This window comes from Siphateles boraxobius, unplaced genomic scaffold, assembly GCF_051911475.1.
Source record: "Siphateles boraxobius isolate OS27281-9 unplaced genomic scaffold, OSU_SipBor_1 77, whole genome shotgun sequence".
NCBI classification, from domain to species: Eukaryota; Metazoa; Chordata; class Actinopteri; order Cypriniformes; family Leuciscidae; genus Siphateles; species Siphateles boraxobius.
This window is the reverse complement of record NW_027509205.1, coordinates 1030625-1052492: the sequence shown is the minus strand read 5'-3', so window position 1 is coordinate 1052492 and position 21868 is coordinate 1030625. Positions and strand designations below refer to the sequence as shown.

The 21868-nt window shown below is 38.6% G+C and overlaps 16 non-coding genes across 16 annotated transcripts; 11 read left to right on the top strand and 5 right to left on the bottom strand.

The window, feature by feature from the left end:
• The first annotated feature begins 2920 nt into the window (after positions 1-2920).
• Positions 2921-2992, top strand: trnae-uuc (transfer RNA glutamic acid (anticodon UUC)). Its single transcript has one exon. It is a non-coding gene; the product is annotated as a tRNA-Glu (tRNA).
• Positions 2993-3111: 119 nt separating this feature from the next.
• Positions 3112-3198, top strand: trnay-gua (transfer RNA tyrosine (anticodon GUA)). Its single transcript is given in 2 exon segments — positions 3112-3148; positions 3163-3198. It is a non-coding gene; the product is annotated as a tRNA-Tyr (tRNA).
• Positions 3199-3299: 101 nt separating this feature from the next.
• trnae-cuc (transfer RNA glutamic acid (anticodon CUC)) lies at positions 3300-3371 on the bottom strand. Its single transcript has one exon. It is a non-coding gene; the product is annotated as a tRNA-Glu (tRNA).
• Positions 3372-6666: 3295 nt separating this feature from the next.
• trnae-uuc (transfer RNA glutamic acid (anticodon UUC)) lies at positions 6667-6738 on the top strand. Its single transcript has one exon. It is a non-coding gene; the product is annotated as a tRNA-Glu (tRNA).
• Positions 6739-6857: 119 nt separating this feature from the next.
• On the top strand, positions 6858-6944 carry trnay-gua (transfer RNA tyrosine (anticodon GUA)). The gene is given in 2 exon segments: positions 6858-6894; positions 6909-6944. It is a non-coding gene; the product is annotated as a tRNA-Tyr (tRNA).
• Positions 6945-7059: 115 nt separating this feature from the next.
• Positions 7060-7131, bottom strand: trnae-cuc (transfer RNA glutamic acid (anticodon CUC)). The gene has a single exon. It is a non-coding gene; the product is annotated as a tRNA-Glu (tRNA).
• A 3294-nt stretch (positions 7132-10425) lies between these two features.
• Positions 10426-10497, top strand: trnae-uuc (transfer RNA glutamic acid (anticodon UUC)). Its single transcript has one exon. It is a non-coding gene; the product is annotated as a tRNA-Glu (tRNA).
• A 119-nt stretch (positions 10498-10616) lies between these two features.
• On the top strand, positions 10617-10703 carry trnay-gua (transfer RNA tyrosine (anticodon GUA)). The gene is given in 2 exon segments: positions 10617-10653; positions 10668-10703. It is a non-coding gene; the product is annotated as a tRNA-Tyr (tRNA).
• Positions 10704-10817: 114 nt separating this feature from the next.
• trnae-cuc (transfer RNA glutamic acid (anticodon CUC)) lies at positions 10818-10889 on the bottom strand. The gene has a single exon. It is a non-coding gene; the product is annotated as a tRNA-Glu (tRNA).
• A 3294-nt stretch (positions 10890-14183) lies between these two features.
• Positions 14184-14255, top strand: trnae-uuc (transfer RNA glutamic acid (anticodon UUC)). The gene has a single exon. It is a non-coding gene; the product is annotated as a tRNA-Glu (tRNA).
• A 119-nt stretch (positions 14256-14374) lies between these two features.
• Positions 14375-14461, top strand: trnay-gua (transfer RNA tyrosine (anticodon GUA)). The gene is given in 2 exon segments: positions 14375-14411; positions 14426-14461. It is a non-coding gene; the product is annotated as a tRNA-Tyr (tRNA).
• A 114-nt stretch (positions 14462-14575) lies between these two features.
• trnae-cuc (transfer RNA glutamic acid (anticodon CUC)) lies at positions 14576-14647 on the bottom strand. The gene has a single exon. It is a non-coding gene; the product is annotated as a tRNA-Glu (tRNA).
• Positions 14648-17942: 3295 nt separating this feature from the next.
• trnae-uuc (transfer RNA glutamic acid (anticodon UUC)) lies at positions 17943-18014 on the top strand. The gene has a single exon. It is a non-coding gene; the product is annotated as a tRNA-Glu (tRNA).
• A 119-nt stretch (positions 18015-18133) lies between these two features.
• trnay-gua (transfer RNA tyrosine (anticodon GUA)) lies at positions 18134-18220 on the top strand. The gene is given in 2 exon segments: positions 18134-18170; positions 18185-18220. It is a non-coding gene; the product is annotated as a tRNA-Tyr (tRNA).
• A 115-nt stretch (positions 18221-18335) lies between these two features.
• Positions 18336-18407, bottom strand: trnae-cuc (transfer RNA glutamic acid (anticodon CUC)). The gene has a single exon. It is a non-coding gene; the product is annotated as a tRNA-Glu (tRNA).
• A 3296-nt stretch (positions 18408-21703) lies between these two features.
• trnae-uuc (transfer RNA glutamic acid (anticodon UUC)) lies at positions 21704-21775 on the top strand. The gene has a single exon. It is a non-coding gene; the product is annotated as a tRNA-Glu (tRNA).
• The last annotated feature ends 93 nt before the right edge of the window (positions 21776-21868 follow it).

Genomic DNA, 21868 nt, shown 5'->3' with positions numbered 1-21868 from the left:
AATCCCTTCCTCCAGGGAGTCCTGGCCAAGATGGCCACACTACAAATCACACACAAACACATATAAAACATTCCAGAAAGTCAGGGCACAACATTCATCATAAATCAAGTAAAACAACAGCATGATTCAATCATTGTATGCTGCAGTAAAAATTTTTAATACATTCAAAGGAGGAATTGTTTCAGGAGGGACAGTAGCTTGAAATTCATTCCACAGCCATGGAGCATAGTAGGAGAAAGATGATTTACCATGCTCTGAATGTACCCTAGGTACTACTAATTTAATCCCATTAGATGATCTAGTGCTATAGTTCTTTCTACATAAACATAGAAGACTAGTAATGTAATTTGGAAGTCTACCCATCAATGTCTTTACAATAAATTCTAACATATGGGATTTCCTTCTTTGATATAAAGAGGACCAACCCAAATAGTTGTGCAGCAAACAATGATGAGTACGTGAACAAGAATTTGTTATAAAACGCAGTGCAGCATGATAAACGCCATCCAGCCTTTTCAATAAATATGTAGACGCATGCATGTAAACAACATCACCATAGTCTAAAATAGGTAAAATAGTACTCTGTATTATTCTCTTTCTAGCTATAAAGGAAAAACATTTTTTTTCCCGAAAAAGAAAACCCAGTCTTGGTTTAAGCCTTTTCACCAAGTAATTAATGTGAACATCAAAGGCTAACTTCTCATCGAGCCATATTCCTACATATTTATAAGTTGGTACTCTTTCTATATGTAAACCCTCAATAGTAAGAATAGGCATAACAGTAGACATAGAACGGCTACGTGTAAAAAGAATATACTTCGTTTTATTTACATTTAAAACTAATTTTAGTTTCAACAAAGTAAGCTGAAAAGTATAAAAAGAATCCTTAAGAATTTCAATAGCCTGAGACACAGAGGATGCAGTGGAGTAAATAATTGTATCGTCAGCATAAAAATGTAGCTTTGCGGATTGTATTCTCTGCCCCAATTCATTAATAAAAATAGAAAAAAGAAATGGTGCCAATAAAGAACCTTGCGGGACACCCTTCCTGACTATTACCATGGATGAGGTGTAATTATCTACAGCAACACATTGAGTTCTATCCGATAAATAATTTTTAAACCAACTCACAGCCGAATTATCGAGGCCAACACTTTTAAGCCTCCGTAACAGTAAAACATGATCCACTAAGTCAAGCGCTTTTGTCAAATAAAAAAATAAGGCAGCACAATGTTGTCTATTATCGAGAGCAGTAATTAAATCATGTAGTAGCTGTTATCGTACTATGGCCCGCTCTAAATCCTGACTGAAATGCGTTGTAAATATCATGACTAAGTAGATATTCTTTCATTTGATCATTTATAATAGATTCAAAAACTTTTGCTAAAACCGGTAATTTAGAAATCGGACGATAATTATTCAAATCGGAAGGATCGCCTCCTTTTAATAAAGGCATAACCATAGCCGATTTCCAAGATGGTGGAATTACATTAGTGGATTGAGACTCAAATTAAAAATCGATGCAATAGGTTCGGCAATAATATCTGCTGACAATTTTTAAAAAATTGGTTCAATTTGGTCAGACCCACCTGATTTCTTACAGTCTAAATTTCGGAGTAGTTTACGAACTTGGGACGGCAATACAGGGGCAAAAGAAAATAAATCTGATTCACTATTAGTCAACTCATCAGTTCTCTGTTCATCAAGGACCAAGGAATTGTCTGTTATCAAACCAGCTGAAATAAAATTACTATTAAACGTATTAACAATATCAGCCTTGTCTGTAATCAATCTTTGATTCAATTTTAAAACTTTTGGAAGATTAGTGGATGTATTTGATCCTATAAAAGATTTCGTTAATTTCCAAAATTTAGAAGGACAATTCATGTTATCATTAATCAGGTTTAAATAATACTGACTCTTCGAACTTTATATTAATTTTGTACACTTATTTCGTAATAATCTATATTGAGACCAGTCCTCCTCACCATTTGTTTTCTTTGCTTTAGACCAAGCCACGTTTCTTTGCTTAATAAGATTAGAGACGGATTGATTGAACCAAATATTATTTCTACCTCTCACCCGAAATCTACGTAAAGGAGCATGTTTATCACAAATTTCTAGAAAGATAGATTTGAAATAATCCCAAGCATCAACCACATCAGGTATAATTGAAACCAACTGTAAATCACTATTATATAGATCATGCAAAAAAGCCTGTACATTAAAATTTTTAAATTGACGTTTAAGATTTGAATTGAGAATTGAGATCCCCAACATGTGAGGCCTCCATCTTGAAGGTTTTTGTAGCAGGCCCCTCATCTGACCCCTTCCTGATGTTGGGTCCAGGTCTGTTAATAGCATGAGAAAAAGTAGATGTCATCACAGGCCTCTGCCCAGTCGAAAACCAACAGGTGGCGTGTAAGCTCACGGACACCTGATCAGGGGGCCAGTGGTGCAATGGATAAAGCGTCTGACTACGGATCAGAAGATTCTAGGTTCGACTCCTGGCTGGCTCGCTCTGCCTCGTTTACTATGCTGTCAGCCCTTAGCCGTTTTATTAACCCATAGTTTTTGTTATTATTATTATTGGATTGATTGAGAAATATTAAAAATTGACAGTCCAACAATAGGCTGCTTTGTCAGTAGGATAACGGTTACCATACAATACTATGCGTCTTTTAAAATGCATTGCATGAGTACTGTCACAAGGACATTGCTTTACGACCAGTTTGTACTGTCTATTATACCATCGCAAGAATGGGAGGAAACTGAGCCCCTCATGAGGCAAATGAGAGCTCCCTCTGTTGAGCCTGAGGAAATTGAATTCAGTAAACAATCCCTTCGGATCATTCCCATGTTCTTAAAGGGGACGGTCACACACTAGAAGTAAAAGGGTCTGCTCCAGGCATAAGGAAGATCCCATATGGTCTAGCGGTCAGGATTCCTGGTTTTCACCCAGGCGGCCCGGGTTCGACTCCCGGTATGGGAAGATCGGGTTGTCTTTGCATCACTTAATCGAAACAACCAGCATGTATGTCTGTAGCAGTTTTAGCCAGTGGCGGAGATTCAGCAACCTGATATGTTGAGGTTCTGTCCCCAATCAGTGTGCCTTCGATAGCTCAGCTGGAAGAGCGGAGGACTGTAGGTGGCAAGTTGGCAATCCTTAGGTCGCTGGTTCAACTCCGGCTCGAAGGAGTTCTTTTTCACACATAAACTTTTCCTTGGCCCTGCTTCTCGACGAGGGTTCGTATTTCGCCATTTTACAATCACGGCCGCCGGTGGTGGGCAAAAACTCATTCCCTGACCGGGAATCGAACCCGGGCCGCGGCGGTGAGAGCGCCGAATCCTAACCACTAGACCACCAGGGAAAGTCTGCTGACGACTTGCCCTCAAGCCTGGCTGTGGCCTTTACCCGATTTTGCAGCAAGACCACTAATACTTGTATTTTACTCCAGGAGAGGAGACGTCACCGACCCTGGCAAACTGACAAACTGTCACAGACTCTGTAGGAATATCCTAACAACACCACAACTTGCCATGAAAACAAAAACAATAAGATCGCCAACCTGCATCTCGAAGGTTTTTAAAGCAGTTTTTTGCAGACGTCTGTGGCCCTGGATCCCAGTTCTTCCACTGAGAAACTGTCACAGGCTCTGTAGTAATATCCTAACAACACCACAACTTAACATGTATTTTATTTTATTTCCTTTATTTTTCCAGGAAGGTCCCATTGAGATTAAAAGAAATCCCTTCCTCCAGGGAGTCCTGGCCAAGATGGCCACACTACAAATCACACACAAACACATATAAAACATTCCAGAAAGTCAGGGCACAACATTCATCATAAATCAAGTAAAACAACAGCATGATTCAATCATTGTATGCTGCAGTAAAAATTTTTAATACATTCAAAGGAGGAATTGTTTCAGGAGGGACAGTAGCTTCAAATTCATTCCACAGCCATGGAGCATAGTAGGAGAAAGATGATTTACCATGCTCTGAATGTACCCTAGGTACTACTAATTTAATCCCATTAGATGATCTAGTGCTATAGTTCTTTCTACATAAACATAGAAGACTAGTAATGTAATTTGGAAGTCTACCCATCAATGTCTTTACAATAAATTCTAACATATGGGATTTCCTTCTTTGATATAAAGAGGACCAACCCAAATAGTTGTGCAGCAAACAATGATGAGTACGTGAACAAGAATTTGTTATAAAACGCAGTGCAGCATGATAAACGCCATCCAGCCTTTTCAATAAATATGTAGACGCATGCATGTAAACAACATCACCATAGTCTAAAATAGGTAAAATAGTACTCTGTATTATTCTCTTTCTAGCTATAAAGGAAAAACATTTTTTTTCCCGAAAAAGAAAACCCAGTCTTGGTTTAAGCCTTTTCACCAAGTAATTAATGTGAACATCAAAGGCTAACTTCTCATCGAGCCATATTCCTACATATTTATAAGTTGGTACTCTTTCTATATGTAAACCCTCAATAGTCAGAATAGGCATAACAGTAGACATAGAACGGCTACGTGTAAAAAGAATATACTTCGTTTTATTTACATTTAAAACTAATTTTAGTTTCAACAAAGTAAGCTGAAAAGTATAAAAAGAATCCTTAAGAATTTCAATAGCCTGAGACACAGAGGATGCAGTGGAGTAAATAATTGTATCGTCAGCATAAAAATGTAGCTTTGCGGATTGTATTCTCTGCCCCAATTCATTAATAAAAATAGAAAAAAGAAATGGTGCCAATAAAGAACCTTGCGGGACACCCTTCCTGACTATTACCATGGATGAGGTGTAATTATCTACAGCAACACATTGAGTTCTATCCGATAAATAATTTTTAAACCAACTCACAGCCGAATTATCGAGGCCAACACTTTTAACCCTCCGTAACAGTAAAACATGATCCACTAAGTCAAACGCTTTTGTCAAATAAAAAAATAAGGCAGCACAATGTTGTCTATTATCGAGAGCAGTAATTAAATCATGTAGTAGCTGTTATCGTACTATGGCCCGCTCTAAATCCTGACTGAAATGCGTTGTAAATATCATGACTAAGTAGATATTCTTTCATTTGATCATTTATAATAGATTCAAAAACTTTTGCTAAAACCGGTAATTTAGAAATCGGACGATAATTATTCAAATCGGAAGGATCGCCTCCTTTTAATAAAGGCATAACCATAGCCGATTTCCAAGATGGTGGAATTACATTAGTGGATAGACTCAAATTAAAAATCGATGCAATAGGTTCGGCAATAATATCTGCTGACAATTTTTAAAAAATTGGTTCAATTTGGTCAGACCCACCTGATTTCTTACAGTCTAAATTTCGGAGTAGTTTACGAACTTGGGACGGCAATACAGGGGCAAAAGAAAATAAATCTGATTCACTATTAGTCAACTCATCAGTTCTCTGTTCATCAAGGACCAAGGAATTGTCTGTTATCAAACCAGCTGAAATAAAATTACTATTAAACGTATTAACAATATCAGCCTTGTCTGTAATCAATCTTTGATTCAATTTTAAAACTTTTGGAAGATTAGTGGATGTATTTGATCCTATAAAAGATTTCGTTAATTTCCAAAATTTAGAAGGACAATTCATGTTATCATTAATCAGGTTTAAATAATACTGACTCTTCGAACTTTATATTAATTTTGTACACTTATTTCGTAATAATCTATATTGAGACCAGTCCTCCTCACCATTTGTTTTCTTTGCTTTAGACCAAGCCACGTTTCTTTGCTTAATAAGATTAGAGACGGATTGATTGAACCAAATATTATTTCTACCTCTCACCCGAAATCTACGTAAAGGAGCATGTTTATCACAAATTTCTAGAAAGATAGATTTGAAATAATCCCAAGCATCAACCACATCAGGTATAATTGAAACCAACTGTAAATCACTATTATATAGATCATGCAAAAAAGCCTGTACATTAAAATTTTTAAATTGACGTTTAAGATTTGAATTGAGAATTGAGATCCCCAACATGTGAGGCCTCCATCTTGAAGGTTTTTGTAGCAGGCCCCTCATCTGACCCCTTCCTGATGTTGGGTCCAGGTCTGTTAATAGCATGAGAAAAAGTAGATGTCATCACAGGCCTCTGCCCAGTCGAAAACCAACAGGTGGCGTGTAAGCTCACAGACACCTGATCAGGGGGCCAGTGGTGCAATGGATAAAGCGTCTGACTACGGATCAGAAGATTCTAGGTTCGACTCCTGGCTGGCTCGCTCTGCCTCGTTTACTAAGCCTGTCAGCCCTTAGCCGTTTTATTAACCCATAGTTTTTGTTATTATTATTATTGGATTGATTGAGAAATATTAAAAATTGACAGTCCAACAATAGGCTGCTTTGTCAGTAGGATAACGGTTACCATACAATACTATGCGTCTTTTAAAATGCATTGCATGAGTACTGTCACAAGGACATTGCTTTACGACCAGTTTGTACTGTCTATTATACCATCGCAAGAATGGGAGGAAACTGAGCCCCTCATGAGGCAAATGAGAGCTCCCTCTGTTGAGCCTGATGAAATTGAATTCAGTAAACAATCCCTTCGGATCATTCCCATGTTCTTAAAGGGGACGGTCACACACTAGAAGTAAAAGGGTCTGCTCCAGGCATAAGGAAGATCCCATATGGTCTAGCGGTCAGGATTCCTGGTTTTCACCCAGGCGGCCCGGGTTCGACTCCCGGTATGGGAAGATCGGGTTGTCTTTGCATCACTTAATCGAAACAACCAGCATGTATGTCTGTAGCAGTTTTAGCCAGTGGCGGAGATTCAGCAACCTGATATGTTGAGGTTCTGTCCCCAATCAGTGTGCCTTCGATAGCTCAGCTGGAAGAGCGGAGGACTGTAGGTGGCAAGTTGGCAATCCTTAGGTCGCTGGTTCAACTCCGGCTCGAAGGAGTTCTTTTTCACACATAAACTTTTCCTTGGCCCTGCTTCTCGACGAGGGTGTTAGCGCTTGAGTTCGTATTTCGCCATTTTACAATCACGGCCGCCGGTGGTGGGCAAAAACTCATTCCCTGACCGGGAATCGAACCCGGGCCGCGGCGGTGAGAGCGCCGAATCCTAACCACTAGACCACCAGGGAAAGTCTGCTGACGACTTGCCCTCAAGCCTGGCTGTGGCCTTTACCCGATTTTGCAGCAAGACCACTAATACTTGTATTTTACTCCAGGAGAGGAGACGTCACCGACCCTGGCAAACTGACAAACTGTCACAGACTCTGTAGGAATATCCTAACAACACCACAACTTGCCATGAAAACAAAAACAATAAGATCGCCAACCTGCATCTCGAAGGTTTTTAAAGCAGTTTTTTGCAGACGTCTGTGGCCCTGGATCCCAGTTCTTCCACTGAGAAACTGTCACAGGCTCTGTAGTAATATCCTAACAACACCACAACTTAACATGTATTTTATTTTATTTCCTTTATTTTTCCAGGAAGGTCCCATTGAGATTAAAAGAAATCCCTTCCTCCAGGGAGTCCTGGCCAAGATGGCCACACTACAAATCACACACAAACACATATAAAACATTCCAGAAAGTCAGGGCACAACATTCATCATAAATCAAGTAAAACAACAGCATGATTCAATCATTGTATGCTGCAGTAAAAATTTTTAATACATTCAAAGGAGGAATTGTTTCAGGAGGGACAGTAGCTTGAAATTCATTCCACAGCCATGGAGCATAGTAGGAGAAAGATGATTTACCATGCTCTGAATGTACCCTAGGTACTACTAATTTAATCCCATTAGATGATCTAGTGCTATAGTTCTTTCTACATAAACATAGAAGACTAGTAATGTAATTTGGAAGTCTACCCATCAATGTCTTTACAATAAATTCTAACATATGGGATTTCCTTCTTTGATATAAAGAGGACCAACCCAAATAGTTGTGCAGCAAACAATGATGAGTACGTGAACAAGAATTTGTTATAAAACGCAGTGCAGCATGATAAACGCCATCCAGCCTTTTCAATAAATATGCAGACGCATGCATGTAAACAACATCACCATAGTCTAAAATAGGTAAAATAGTACTCTGTATTATTCTCTTTCTAGCTATAAAGGAAAAACATTTTTTTTCCCGAAAAAGAAAACCCAGTCTTGGTTTAAGCCTTTTCACCAAGTAATTAATGTGAACATCAAAGGCTAACTTCTCATCGAGCCATATTCCTAAATATTTATAAGTTGGTACTCTTTCTATATGTAAACCCTCAATAGTCAGAATAGGCATAACAGTAGACATAGAACGGCTACGTGTAAAAAGAATATACTTCGTTTTATTTACATTTAAAACTAATTTTAGTTTCAACAAAGTAAGCTGAAAAGTATAAAAAGAATCCTTAAGAATTTCAATAGCCTGAGACACAGAGGATGCAGTGGAGTAAATAATTGTATCGTCAGCATAAAAATGTAGCTTTGCGGATTGTATTCTCTGCCCCAATTCATTAATAAAAATAGAAAAAAGAAATGGTGCCAATAAAGAACCTTGCGGGACACCCTTCCTGACTATTACCATGGATGAGGTGTAATTATCTACAGCAACACATTGAGTTCTATCCGATAAATAATTTTTAAACCAACTCACAGCCGAATTATCGAGGCCAACACTTTTAAGCCTCCGTAACAGTAAAACATGATCCACTAAGTCAAACGCTTTTGTCAAATAAAAAAATAAGGCAGCACAATTTTGTCTATTATCGAGAGCAGTAATTAAATCATGTAGTAGCTGTTATCGTACTATGGCCCGCTCTAAATCCTGACTGAAATGCGTTGTAAATATCATGACTAAGTAGATATTCTTTCATTTGATCATTTATAATAGATTCAAAAACTTTTGCTAAAACCGGTAATTTAGAAATCGGACGATAATTATTCAAATCGGAAGGATCGCCTCCTTTTAATAAAGGCATAACCATAGCCGATTTCCAAGATGGTGGAATTACATTAGTGGATAGACTCAAATTAAAAATCGATGCAATAGGTTCGGCAATAATATCTGCTGACAATTTTTAAAAAATTGGTTCAATTTGGTCAGACCCACCTGATTTCTTACAGTCTAAATTTCGGAGTAGTTTACGAACTTGGGACGGCAATACAGGGGCAAAAGAAAATAAATCTGATTCACTATTAGTCAACTCATCAGTTCTCTGTTCATCAAGGACCAAGGAATTGTCTGTTATCAAACCAGCTGAAATAAAATTACTATTAAACGTATTAACAATATCAGCCTTGTCTGTAATCAATCTTTGATTCAATTTTAAAACTTTTGGAAGATTAGTGGATGTATTTGATCCTATAAAAGATTTCGTTAATTTCCAAAATTTAGAAGGACAATTCATGTTATCATTAATCAGGTTTAAATAATACTGACTCTTCGAACTTTATATTAATTTTGTACACTTATTTCGTAATAATCTATATTGAGACCAGTCCTCCTCACCATTTGTTTTCTTTGCTTTAGACCAAGCCACGTTTCTTTGCTTAATAAGATTAGAGACGGATTGATTGAACCAAATATTATTTCTACCTCTCACCCGAAATCTACGTAAAGGAGCATGTTTATCACAAATTTCTAGAAAGATAGATTTGAAATAATCCCAAGCATCAACCACATCAGGTATAATTGAAACCAACTGTAAATCACTATTATATAGATCATGCAAAAAAGCCTGTACATTAAAATTTTTAAATTGACGTTTAAGATTTGAATTGAGAATTGAGATCCCCAACATGTGAGGCCTCCATCTTGAAGGTTTTTGTAGCAGGCCCCTCATCTGACCCCTTCCTGATGTTGGGTCCAGGTCTGTTAATAGCATGAGAAAAAGTAGATGTCATCACAGGCCTCTGCCCAGTCGAAAACCAACAGGTGGCGTGTAAGCTCACGGACACCTGATCAGGGGGCCAGTGGTGCAATGGATAAAGCGTCTGACTACGGATCAGAAGATTCTAGGTTCGACTCCTGGCTGGCTCGCTCTGCCTCGTTTACTATGCTGTCAGCCCTTAGCCGTTTTATTAACCCATAGTTTTTGTTATTATTATTATTGGATTGATTGAGAAATATTAAAAATTGACAGTCCAACAATAGGCTGCTTTGTCAGTAGGATAACGGTTACCATACAATACTATGCGTCTTTTAAAATGCATTGCATGAGTACTGTCACAAGGACATTGCTTTACGACCAGTTTGTACTGTCTATTATACCATCGCAAGAATGGGAGGAAACTGAGCCCCTCATGAGGCAAATGAGAGCTCCCTCTGTTGAGCCTGATGAAATTGAATTCAGTAAACAATCCCTTCGGATCATTCCCATGTTCTTAAAGGGGACGGTCACACACTAGAAGTAAAAGGGTCTGCTCCAGGCATAAGGAAGATCCCATATGGTCTAGCGGTCAGGATTCCTGGTTTTCACCCAGGCGGCCCGGGTTCGACTCCCGGTATGGGAAGATCGGGTTGTCTTTGCATCACTTAATCGAAACAACCAGCATGTATGTCTGTAGCAGTTTTAGCCAGTGGCGGAGATTCAGCAACCTGATATGTTGAGGTTCTGTCCCCAATCAGTGTGCCTTCGATAGCTCAGCTGGAAGAGCGGAGGACTGTAGGTGGCAAGTTGGCAATCCTTAGGTCGCTGGTTCAACTCCGGCTCAAAGGATTTCTTTTTCACACATAAACTTTTCCTTGGCCCTGCTTCTCGACGAGGGTGTTAGCGCTTGAGGTCGTATTTCGCCATTTTACAATCACGGCCGCCGGTGGTGGGCAAAACTCATTCCCTGACCGGGAATCGAACCCGGGCCGCGGCGGTGAGAGCGCCGAATCCTAACCACTAGACCACCAGGGAAAGTCTGCTGACGACTTGCCCTCAAGCCTGGCTGTGGCCTTTACCCGATTTTGCAGCAAGACCACTAATACTTGTATTTTACTCCAGGAGAGGAGACGTCACCGACCCTGGCAAACTGACAAACTGTCACAGACTCTGTAGGAATATCCTAACAACACCACAACTTGCCATGAAAACAAAAACAATAAGATCGCCAACCTGCATCTCGAAGGTTTTTAAAGCAGTTTTTTGCAGACGTCTGTGGCCCTGGATCCCAGTTCTTCCACTGAGAAACTGTCACAGGCTCTGTAGTAATATCCTAACAACACCACAACTTAACATGTATTTTATTTTATTTCCTTTATTTTTCCAGGAAGGTCCCATTGAGATTAAAAGAAATCCCTTCCTCCAGGGAGTCCTGGCCAAGATGGCCACACTACAAATCACACACAAACACATATAAAACATTCCAGAAAGTCAGGGCACAACATTCATCATAAATCAAGTAAAACAACAGCATGATTCAATCATTGTATGCTGCAGTAAAAAATTTTAATACATTCAAAGGAGGAATTGTTTCAGGAGGGACAGTAGCTTGAAATTCATTCCACAGCCATGGAGCATAGTAGGAGAAAGATGATTTACCATGCTCTGAATGTACCCTAGGTACTACTAATTTAATCCCATTAGATGATCTAGTGCTATAGTTCTTTCTACATAAACATAGAAGACTAGTAATGTAATTTGGAAGTCTACCCATCAATGTCTTTACAATAAATTCTAACATATGGGATTTCCTTCTTTGATATAAAGAGGACCAACCCAAATAGTTGTGCAGCAAACAATGATGAGTACGTGAACAAGAATTTGTTATAAAACGCAGTGCAGCATGATAAACGCCATCCAGCCTTTTCAATAAATATGCAGACGCATGCATGTAAACAACATCACCATAGTCTAAAATAGGTAAAATAGTACTCTGTATTATTCTCTTTCTAGCTATAAAGGAAAAACATTTTTTTTCCCGAAAAAGAAAACCCAGTCTTGGTTTAAGCCTTTTCACCAAGTAATTAATGTGAACATCAAAGGCTAACTTCTCATCGAGCCATATTCCTAAATATTTATAAGTTGGTACTCTTTCTATATGTAAACCCTCAATAGTCAGAATAGGCATAACAGTAGACATAGAACGGCTACGTGTAAAAAGAATATACTTCGTTTTATTTACATTTAAAACTAATTTTAGTTTCAACAAAGTAAGCTGAAAAGTATAAAAAGAATCCTTAAGAATTTCAATAGCCTGAGACACAGAGGATGCAGTGGAGTAAATAATTGTATCGTCAGCATAAAAATGTAGCTTTGCGGATTGTATTCTCTGCCCCAATTCATTAATAAAAATAGAAAAAAGAAATGGTGCCAATAAAGAACCTTGCGGGACACCCTTCCTGACTATTACCATGGATGAGGTGTAATTATCTACAGCAACACATTGAGTTCTATCCGATAAATAATTTTTAAACCAACTCACAGCCGAATTATCGAGGCCAACACTTTTAAGCCTCCGTAACAGTAAAACATGATCCACTAAGTCAAACGCTTTTGTCAAATAAAAAAATAAGGCAGCACAATGTTGTCTATTATCGAGAGCAGTAATTAAATCATGTAGTAGCTGTTATCGTACTATGGCCCGCTCTAAATCCTGACTGAAATGCGTTGTAAATATCATGACTAAGTAGATATTCTTTCATTTGATCATTTATAATAGATTCAAAAACTTTTGCTAAAACCGGTAATTTAGAAATCGGACGATAATTATTCAAATCGGAAGGATCGCCTCCTTTTAATAAAGGCATAACCATAGCCGATTTCCAAGATGGTGGAATTACATTAGTGGATAGACTCAAATTAAAAATCGATGCAATAGGTTCGGCAATAATATCTGCTGACAATTTTTAAAAAATTGGTTCAATTTGGTCAGACCCACCTGATTTCTTACAGTCTAAATTTCGGAGTAGTTTACGAACTTGGGACGGCAATACAGGGGCAAAAGAAAATAAATCTGATTCACTATTAGTCAACTCATCAGTTCTCTGTTCATCAAGGACCAAGGAATTGTCTGTTATCAAACCAGCTGAAATAAAATTACTATTAAACGTATTAACAATATCAGCCTTGTCTGTAATCAATCTTTGATTCAATTTTAAAACTTTTGGAAGATTAGTGGATGTATTTGATCCTATAAAAGATTTCGTTAATTTCCAAAATTTAGAAGGACAATTCATGTTATCATTAATCAGGTTTAAATAATACTGACTCTTCGAACTTTATATTAATTTTGTACACTTATTTCGTAATAATCTATATTGAGACCAGTCCTCCTCACCATTTGTTTTCTTTGCTTTAGACCAAGCCACGTTTCTTTGCTTAATAAGATTAGAGACGGATTGATTGAACCAAATATTATTTCTACCTCTCACCCGAAATCTACGTAAAGGAGCATGTTTATCACAAATTTCTAGAAAGATAGATTTGAAATAATCCCAAGCATCAACCACATCAGGTATAATTGAAACCAACTGTAAATCACTATTATATAGATCATGCAAAAAAGCCTGTACATTAAAATTTTTAAATTGACGTTTAAGATTTGAATTGAGAATTGAGATCCCCAACATGTGAGGCCTCCATCTTGAAGGTTTTTGTAGCAGGCCCCTCATCTGACCCCTTCCTGATGTTGGGTCCAGGTCTGTTAATAGCATGAGAAAAAGTAGATGTCATCACAGGCCTCTGCCCAGTCGAAAACCAACAGGTGGCGTGTAAGCTCACGGACACCTGGTCAGGGGGCCAGTGGTGCAATGGATAAAGCGTCTGACTACGGATCAGAAGATTCTAGGTTCGACTCCTGGCTGGCTCGCTCTGCCTCGTTTACTATGCTGTCAGCCCTTAGCCGTTTTATTAACCCATAGTTTTTGTTATTATTATTATTGGATTGATTGAGAAATATTAAAAATTGACAGTCCAACAATAGGCTGCTTTGTCAGTAGGATAACGGTTACCATACAATACTATGCGTCTTTTAAAATGCATTGCATGAGTACTGTCACAAGGACATTGCTTTACGACCAGTTTGTACTGTCTATTATACCATCGCAAGAATGGGAGGAAACTGAGCCCCTCATGAGGCAAATGAGAGCTCCCTCTGTTGAGCCTGATGAAATTGAATTCAGTAAACAATCCCTTCGGATCATTCCCATGTTCTTAAAGGGGACGGTCACACACTAGAAGTAAAAGGGTCTGCTCCAGGCATAAGGAAGATCCCATATGGTCTAGCGGTCAGGATTCCTGGTTTTCACCCAGGCGGCCCGGGTTCGACTCCCGGTATGGGAAGATCGGGTTGTCTTTGCATCACTTAATCGAAACAACCAGCATGTATGTCTGTAGCAGTTTTAGCCAGTGGCGGAGATTCAGCAACCTGATATGTTGAGGTTCTGTCCCCAATCAGTGTGCCTTCGATAGCTCAGCTGGAAGAGCGGAGGACTGTAGGTGGCAAATTGGCAATCCTTAGGTCGCTGGTTCAACTCCGGCTCGAAGGAGTTCTTTTTCACACATAAACTTTTCCTTGGCCCTGCTTCTCGACGAGGGTGTTAGCGCTTGAGTTCGTATTTCGCCATTTTACAATCACGGCCGCCGGTGGTGGGCAAAACTCATTCCCTGACCGGGAATCGAACCCGGGCCGCGGCGGTGAGAGCGCCAAATCCTAACCACTAGACCACCAGGGAAAGTCTGCTGACGACTTGCCCTCAAGCCTGGCTGTGGCCTTTACCCGATTTTGCAGCAAGACCACTAATACTTGTATTTTACTCCAGGAGAGGAGACGTCACCGACCCTGGCAAACTGACAAACTGTCACAGACTCTGTAGGAATATCCTAACAACACCACAACTTGCCATGAAAACAAAAACAATAAGATCGCCAACCTGCATCTCGAAGGTTTTTAAAGCAGTTTTTTGCAGACGTCTGTGGCCCTGGATCCCAGTTCTTCCACTGAGAAACTGTCACAGGCTCTGTAGTAATATCCTAACAACACCACAACTTAACATGTATTTTATTTTATTTCCTTTATTTTTCCAGGAAGGTCCCATTGAGATTAAAAGAAATCCCTTCCTCCAGGGAGTCCTGGCCAAGATGGCCACACTACAAATCACACACAAACACATATAAAACATTCCAGAAAGTCAGGGCACAACATTCATCATAAATCAAGTAAAACAACAGCATGATTCAATCATTGTATGCTGCAGTAAAAATTTTTAATACATTCAAAGGAGGAATTGTTTCAGGAGGGACAGTAGCTTCAAATTCATTCCACAGCCATGGAGCATAGTAGGAGAAAGATGATTTACCATGCTCTGAATGTACCCTAGGTACTACTAATTTAATCCCATTAGATGATCTAGTGCTATAGTTCTTTCTACATAAACATAGAAGACTAGTAATGTAATTTGGAAGTCTACCCATCAATGTCTTTACAATAAATTCTAACATATGGGATTTCCTTCTTTGATATAAAGAGGACCAACCCAAATAGTTGTGCAGCAAACAATGATGAGTACGTGAACAAGAATTTGTTATAAAACGCAGTGCAGCATGATAAACGCCATCCAGCCTTTTCAATAAATATGTAGACGCATGCATGTAAACAACATCACCATAGTCTAAAATAGGTAAAATAGTACTCTGTATTATTCTCTTTCTAGCTATAAAGGAAAAACATTTTTTTTCCCGAAAAAGAAAACCCAGTCTTGGTTTAAGCCTTTTCACCAAGTAATTAATGTGAACATCAAAGGCTAACTTCTCATCGAGCCATATTCCTACATATTTATAAGTTGGTACTCTTTCTATATGTAAACCCTCAATAGTCAGAATAGGCATAACAGTAGACATAGAACGGCTACGTGTAAAAAGAATATACTTCGTTTTATTTACATTTAAAACTAATTTTAGTTTCAACAAAGTAAGCTGAAAAGTATAAAAAGAATCCTTAAGAATTTCAATAGCCTGAGACACAGAGGATGCAGTGGAGTAAATAATTGTATCGTCAGCATAAAAATGTAGCTTTGCGGATTGTATTCTCTGCCCCAATTCATTAATAAAAATAGAAAAAAGAAATGGTGCCAATAAAGAACCTTGCGGGACACCCTTCCTGACTATTACCATGGATGAGGTGTAATTATCTACAGCAACACATTGAGTTCTATCCGATAAATAATTTTTAAACCAACTCACAGCCGAATTATCGAGGCCAACACTTTTAACCCTCCGTAACAGTAAAACATGATCCACTAAGTCAAACGCTTTTGTCAAATAAAAAAATAAGGCAGCACAATGTTGTCTATTATCGAGAGCAGTAATTAAATCATGTAGTAGCTGTTATCGTACTATGGCCCGCTCTAAATCCTGACTGAAATGCGTTGTAAATATCATGACTAAGTAGATATTCTTTCATTTGATCATTTATAATAGATTCAAAAACTTTTGCTAAAACCGGTAATTTAGAAATCGGACGATAATTATTCAAATCGGAAGGATCGCCTCCTTTTAATAAAGGCATAACCATAGCCGATTTCCAAGATGGTGGAATTACATTAGTGGATAGACTCAAATTAAAAATCGATGCAATAGGTTCGGCAATAATATCTGCTGACAATTTTTAAAAAATTGGTTCAATTTGGTCAGACCCACCTGATTTCTTACAGTCTAAATTTCGGAGTAGTTTACGAACTTGGGACGGCAATACAGGGGCAAAAGAAAATAAATCTGATTCACTATTAGTCAACTCATCAGTTCTCTGTTCATCAAGGACCAAGGAATTGTCTGTTATCAAACCAGCTGAAATAAAATTACTATTAAACGTATTAACAATATCAGCCTTGTCTGTAATCAATCTTTGATTCAATTTTAAAACTTTTGGAAGATTAGTGGATGTATTTGATCCTATAAAAGATTTCGTTAATTTCCAAAATTTAGAAGGACAATTCATGTTATCATTAATCAGGTTTAAATAATACTGACTCTTCGAACTTTATATTAATTTTGTACACTTATTTCGTAATAATCTATATTGAGACCAGTCCTCCTCACCATTTGTTTTCTTTGCTTTAGACCAAGCCACGTTTCTTTGCTTAATAAGATTAGAGACGGATTGATTGAACCAAATATTATTTCTACCTCTCACCCGAAATCTACGTAAAGGAGCATGTTTATCACAAATTTCTAGAAAGATAGATTTGAAATAATCCCAAGCATCAACCACATCAGGTATAATTGAAACCAACTGTAAATCACTATTATATAGATCATGCAAAAAAGCCTGTACATTAAAATTTTTAAATTGACGTTTAAGATTTGAATTGAGAATTGAGATCCCCAACATGTGAGGCCTCCATCTTGAAGGTTTTTGTAGCAGGCCCCTCATCTGACCCCTTCCTGATGTTGGGTCCAGGTCTGTTAATAGCATGAGAAAAAGTAGATGTCATCACAGGCCTCTGCCCAGTCGAAAACCAACAGGTGGCGTGTAAGCTCACAGACACCTGATCAGGGGGCCAGTGGTGCAATGGATAAAGCGTCTGACTACGGATCAGAAGATTCTAGGTTCGACTCCTGGCTGGCTCGCTCTGCCTCGTTTACTAAGCCTGTCAGCCCTTAGCCGTTTTATTAACCCATAGTTTTTGTTATTATTATTATTGGATTGATTGAGAAATATTAAAAATTGACAGTCCAACAATAGGCTGCTTTGTCAGTAGGATAACGGTTACCATACAATACTATGCGTCTTTTAAAATGCATTGCATGAGTACTGTCACAAGGACATTGCTTTACGACCAGTTTGTACTGTCTATTATACCATCGCAAGAATGGGAGGAAACTGAGCCCCTCATGAGGCAAATGAGAGCTCCCTCTGTTGAGCCTGATGAAATTGAATTCAGTAAACAATCCCTTCGGATCATTCCCATGTTCTTAAAGGGGACGGTCACACACTAGAAGTAAAAGGGTCTGCTCCAGGCATAAGGAAGATCCCATATGGTCTAGCGGTCAGGATTCCTGGTTTTCACCCAGGCGGCCCGGGTTCGACTCCCGGTATGGGAAGATCGGGTTGTCTTTGCATCACTTAATCGAAACAACCAGCATGTATGTCTGTAGCAGTTTTAGCCAGTGGCGGAGATTCAGCAACCTGATATGTTGAGGTTCTGTCCCCAATCAGTGTGCCTTCGATAGCTCAGCTGGAAGAGCGGAGGACTGTAGGTGGCAAGTTGGCAATCCTTAGGTCGCTGGTTCAACTCCGGCTCGAAGGAGTTCTTTTTCACACATAAACTTTTCCTTGGCCCTGCTTCTCGACGAGGGTGTTAGCGCTTGAGTTCGTATTTCGCCATTTTACAATCACGGCCGCCGGTGGTGGGCAAAAACTCATTCCCTGACCGGGAATCGAACCCGGGCCGCGGCGGTGAGAGCGCCGAATCCTAACCACTAGACCACCAGGGAAAGTCTGCTGACGACTTGCCCTCAAGCCTGGCTGTGGCCTTTACCCGATTTTGCAGCAAGACCACTAATACTTGTATTTTACTCCAGGAGAGGAGACGTCACCGACCCTGGCAAACTGACAAACTGTCACAGACTCTGTAGGAATATCCTAACAACACCACAACTTGCCATGAAAACAAAAACAATAAGATCGCCAACCTGCATCTCGAAGGTTTTTAAAGCAGTTTTTTGCAGACGTCTGTGGCCCTGGATCCCAGTTCTTCCACTGAGAAACTGTCACAGGCTCTGTAGTAATATCCTAACAACACCACAACTTAACATGTATTTTATTTTATTTCCTTTATTTTTCCAGGAAGGTCCCATTGAGATTAAAAGAAATCCCTTCCTCCAGGGAGTCCTGGCCAAGATGGCCACACTACAAATCACACACAAACACATATAAAACATTCCAGAAAGTCAGGGCACAACATTCATCATAAATCAAGTAAAACAACAGCATGATTCAATCATTGTATGCTGCAGTAAAAAATTTTAATACATTCAAAGGAGGAATTGTTTCAGGAGGGACAGTAGCTTCAAATTCATTCCACAGCCATGGAGCATAGTAGGAGAAAGATGATTTACCATGCTCTGAATGTACCCTAGGTACTACTAATTTAATCCCATTAGATGATCTAGTGCTATAGTTCTTTCTACATAAACATAGAAGACTAGTAATGTAATTTGGAAGTCTACCCATCAATGTCTTTACAATAAATTCTAACATATGGGATTTCCTTCTTTGATATAAAGAGGACCAACCCAAATAGTTGTGCAGCAAACAATGATGAGTACGTGAACAAGAATTTGTTATAAAACGCAGTGCAGCATGATAAACGCCATCCAGCCTTTTCAATAAATATGTAGACGCATGCATGTAAACAACATCACCATAGTCTAAAATAGGTAAAATAGTACTCTGTATTATTCTCTTTCTAGCTATAAAGGAAAAACATTTTTTTTCCCGAAAAAGAAAACCCAGTCTTGGTTTAAGCCTTTTCACCAAGTAATTAATGTGAACATCAAAGGCTAACTTCTCATCGAGCCATATTCCTACATATTTATAAGTTGGTACTCTTTCTATATGTAAACCCTCAATAGTCAGAATAGGCATAACAGTAGACATAGAACGGCTACGTGTAAAAAGAATATACTTCGTTTTATTTACATTTAAAACTAATTTTAGTTTCAACAAAGTAAGCTGAAAAGTATAAAAAGAATCCTTAAGAATTTCAATAGCCTGAGACACAGAGGATGCAGTGGAGTAAATAATTGTATCGTCAGCATAAAAATGTAGCTTTGCGGATTGTATTCTCTGCCCCAATTCATTAATAAAAATAGAAAAAAGAAATGGTGCCAATAAAGAACCTTGCGGGACACCCTTCCTGACTATTACCATGGATGAGGTGTAATTATCTACAGCAACACATTGAGTTCTATCCGATAAATAATTTTTAAACCAACTCACAGCCGAATTATCGAGGCCAACACTTTTAAGCCTCCGTAACAGTAAAACATGATCCACTAAGTCAAACGCTTTTGTCAAATAAAAAAATAAGGCAGCACAATGTTGTCTATTATCGAGAGCAGTAATTAAATCATGTAGTAGCTGTTATCGTACTATGGCCCGCTCTAAATCCTGACTGAAATGCGTTGTAAATATCATGACTAAGTAGATATTCTTTCATTTGATCATTTATAATCGATTCAAAAACTTTTGCTAAAACCGGTAATTTAGAAATCGGACGATAATTATTCAAATCGGAAGGATCGCCTCCTTTTAATAAAGGCATAACCATAGCCGATTTCCAAGATGGTGGAATTACATTAGTGGATTGAGACTCAAATTAAAAATCGATGCAATAGGTTCGGCAATAATATCTGCTGACAATTTTTAAAAAATTGGTTCAATTTGGTCAGACCCACCTGATTTCTTACAGTCTAAATTTCGGAGTAGTTTACGAACTTGGGACGGCAATACAGGGGCAAAAGAAAATAAATCTGATTCACTATTAGTCAACTCATCAGTTCTCTGTTCATCAAGGACCAAGGAATTGTCTGTTATCAAACCAGCTGAAATAAAATTACTATTAAACGTATTAACAATATCAGCCTTGTCTGTAATCAATCTTTGATTCAATTTTAAAACTTTTGGAAGATTAGTGGATGTATTTGATCCTATAAAAGATTTCGTTAATTTCCAAAATTTAGAAGGACAATTCATGTTATCATTAATCAGGTTTAAATAATACTGACTCTTCGAACTTTATATTAATTTTGTACACTTATTTCGTAATAATCTATATTGAGACCAGTCCTCCTCACCATTTGTTTTCTTTGCTTTAGACCAAGCCACGTTTCTTTGCTTAATAAGATTAGAGACGGATTGATTGAACCAAATATTATTTCTACCTCTCACCCGAAATCTACGTAAAGGAGCATGTTTATCACAAATTTCTAGAAAGATAGATTTGAAATAATCCCAAGCATCAACCACATCAGGTATAATTGAAACCAACTGTAAATCACTATTATATAGATCATGCAAAAAAGCCTGTACATTAAAATTTTTAAATTGACGTTTAAGATTTGAATTGAGAATTGAGATCCCCAACATGTGAGGCCTCCATCTTGAAGGTTTTTGTAGCAGGCCCCTCATCTGACCCCTTCCTGATGTTGGGTCCAGGTCTGTTAATAGCATGAGAAAAAGTAGATGTCATCACAGGCCTCTGCCCAGTCGAAAACCAACAGGTGGCGTGTAAGCTGACGGACACCTGATCAGGGGGCCAGTGGTGCAATGGATAAAGCGTCTGACTACGGATCAGAAGATTCTAGGTTCGACTCCTGGCTGGCTCGCTCTGCCTCGTTTACTATGCTGTCAGCCCTTAGCCGTTTTATTAACCCATAGTTTTTGTTATTATTATTATTGGATTGATTGAGAAATATTAAAAATTGACAGTCCAACAATAGGCTGCTTTGTCAGTAGGATAACGGTTACCATACAATACTATGCGTCTTTTAAAATGCATTGCATGAGTACTGTCACAAGGACATTGCTTTACGACCAGTTTGTACTGTCTATTATACCATCGCAAGAATGGGAGGAAACTGAGCCCCTCATGAGGCAAATGAGAGCTCCCTCTGTTGAGCCTGATGAAATTGAATTCAGTAAACAATCCCTTCGGATCATTCCCATGTTCTTAAAGGGGACGGTCACACACTAGAAGTAAAAGGGTCTGCTCCAGGCATAAGGAAGATCCCATATGGTCTAGCGGTCAGGATTCCTGGTTTTCACCCAGGCGGCCCGGGTTCGACTCCCGGTATGGGAAGATCGGGTTGTCTTTGCATCACTTAATCGAAACAACCAGCATGTATGTCTGTAGCAGTTTTAGCCAGTGGCGGAGATTCAGCAACCTGATATG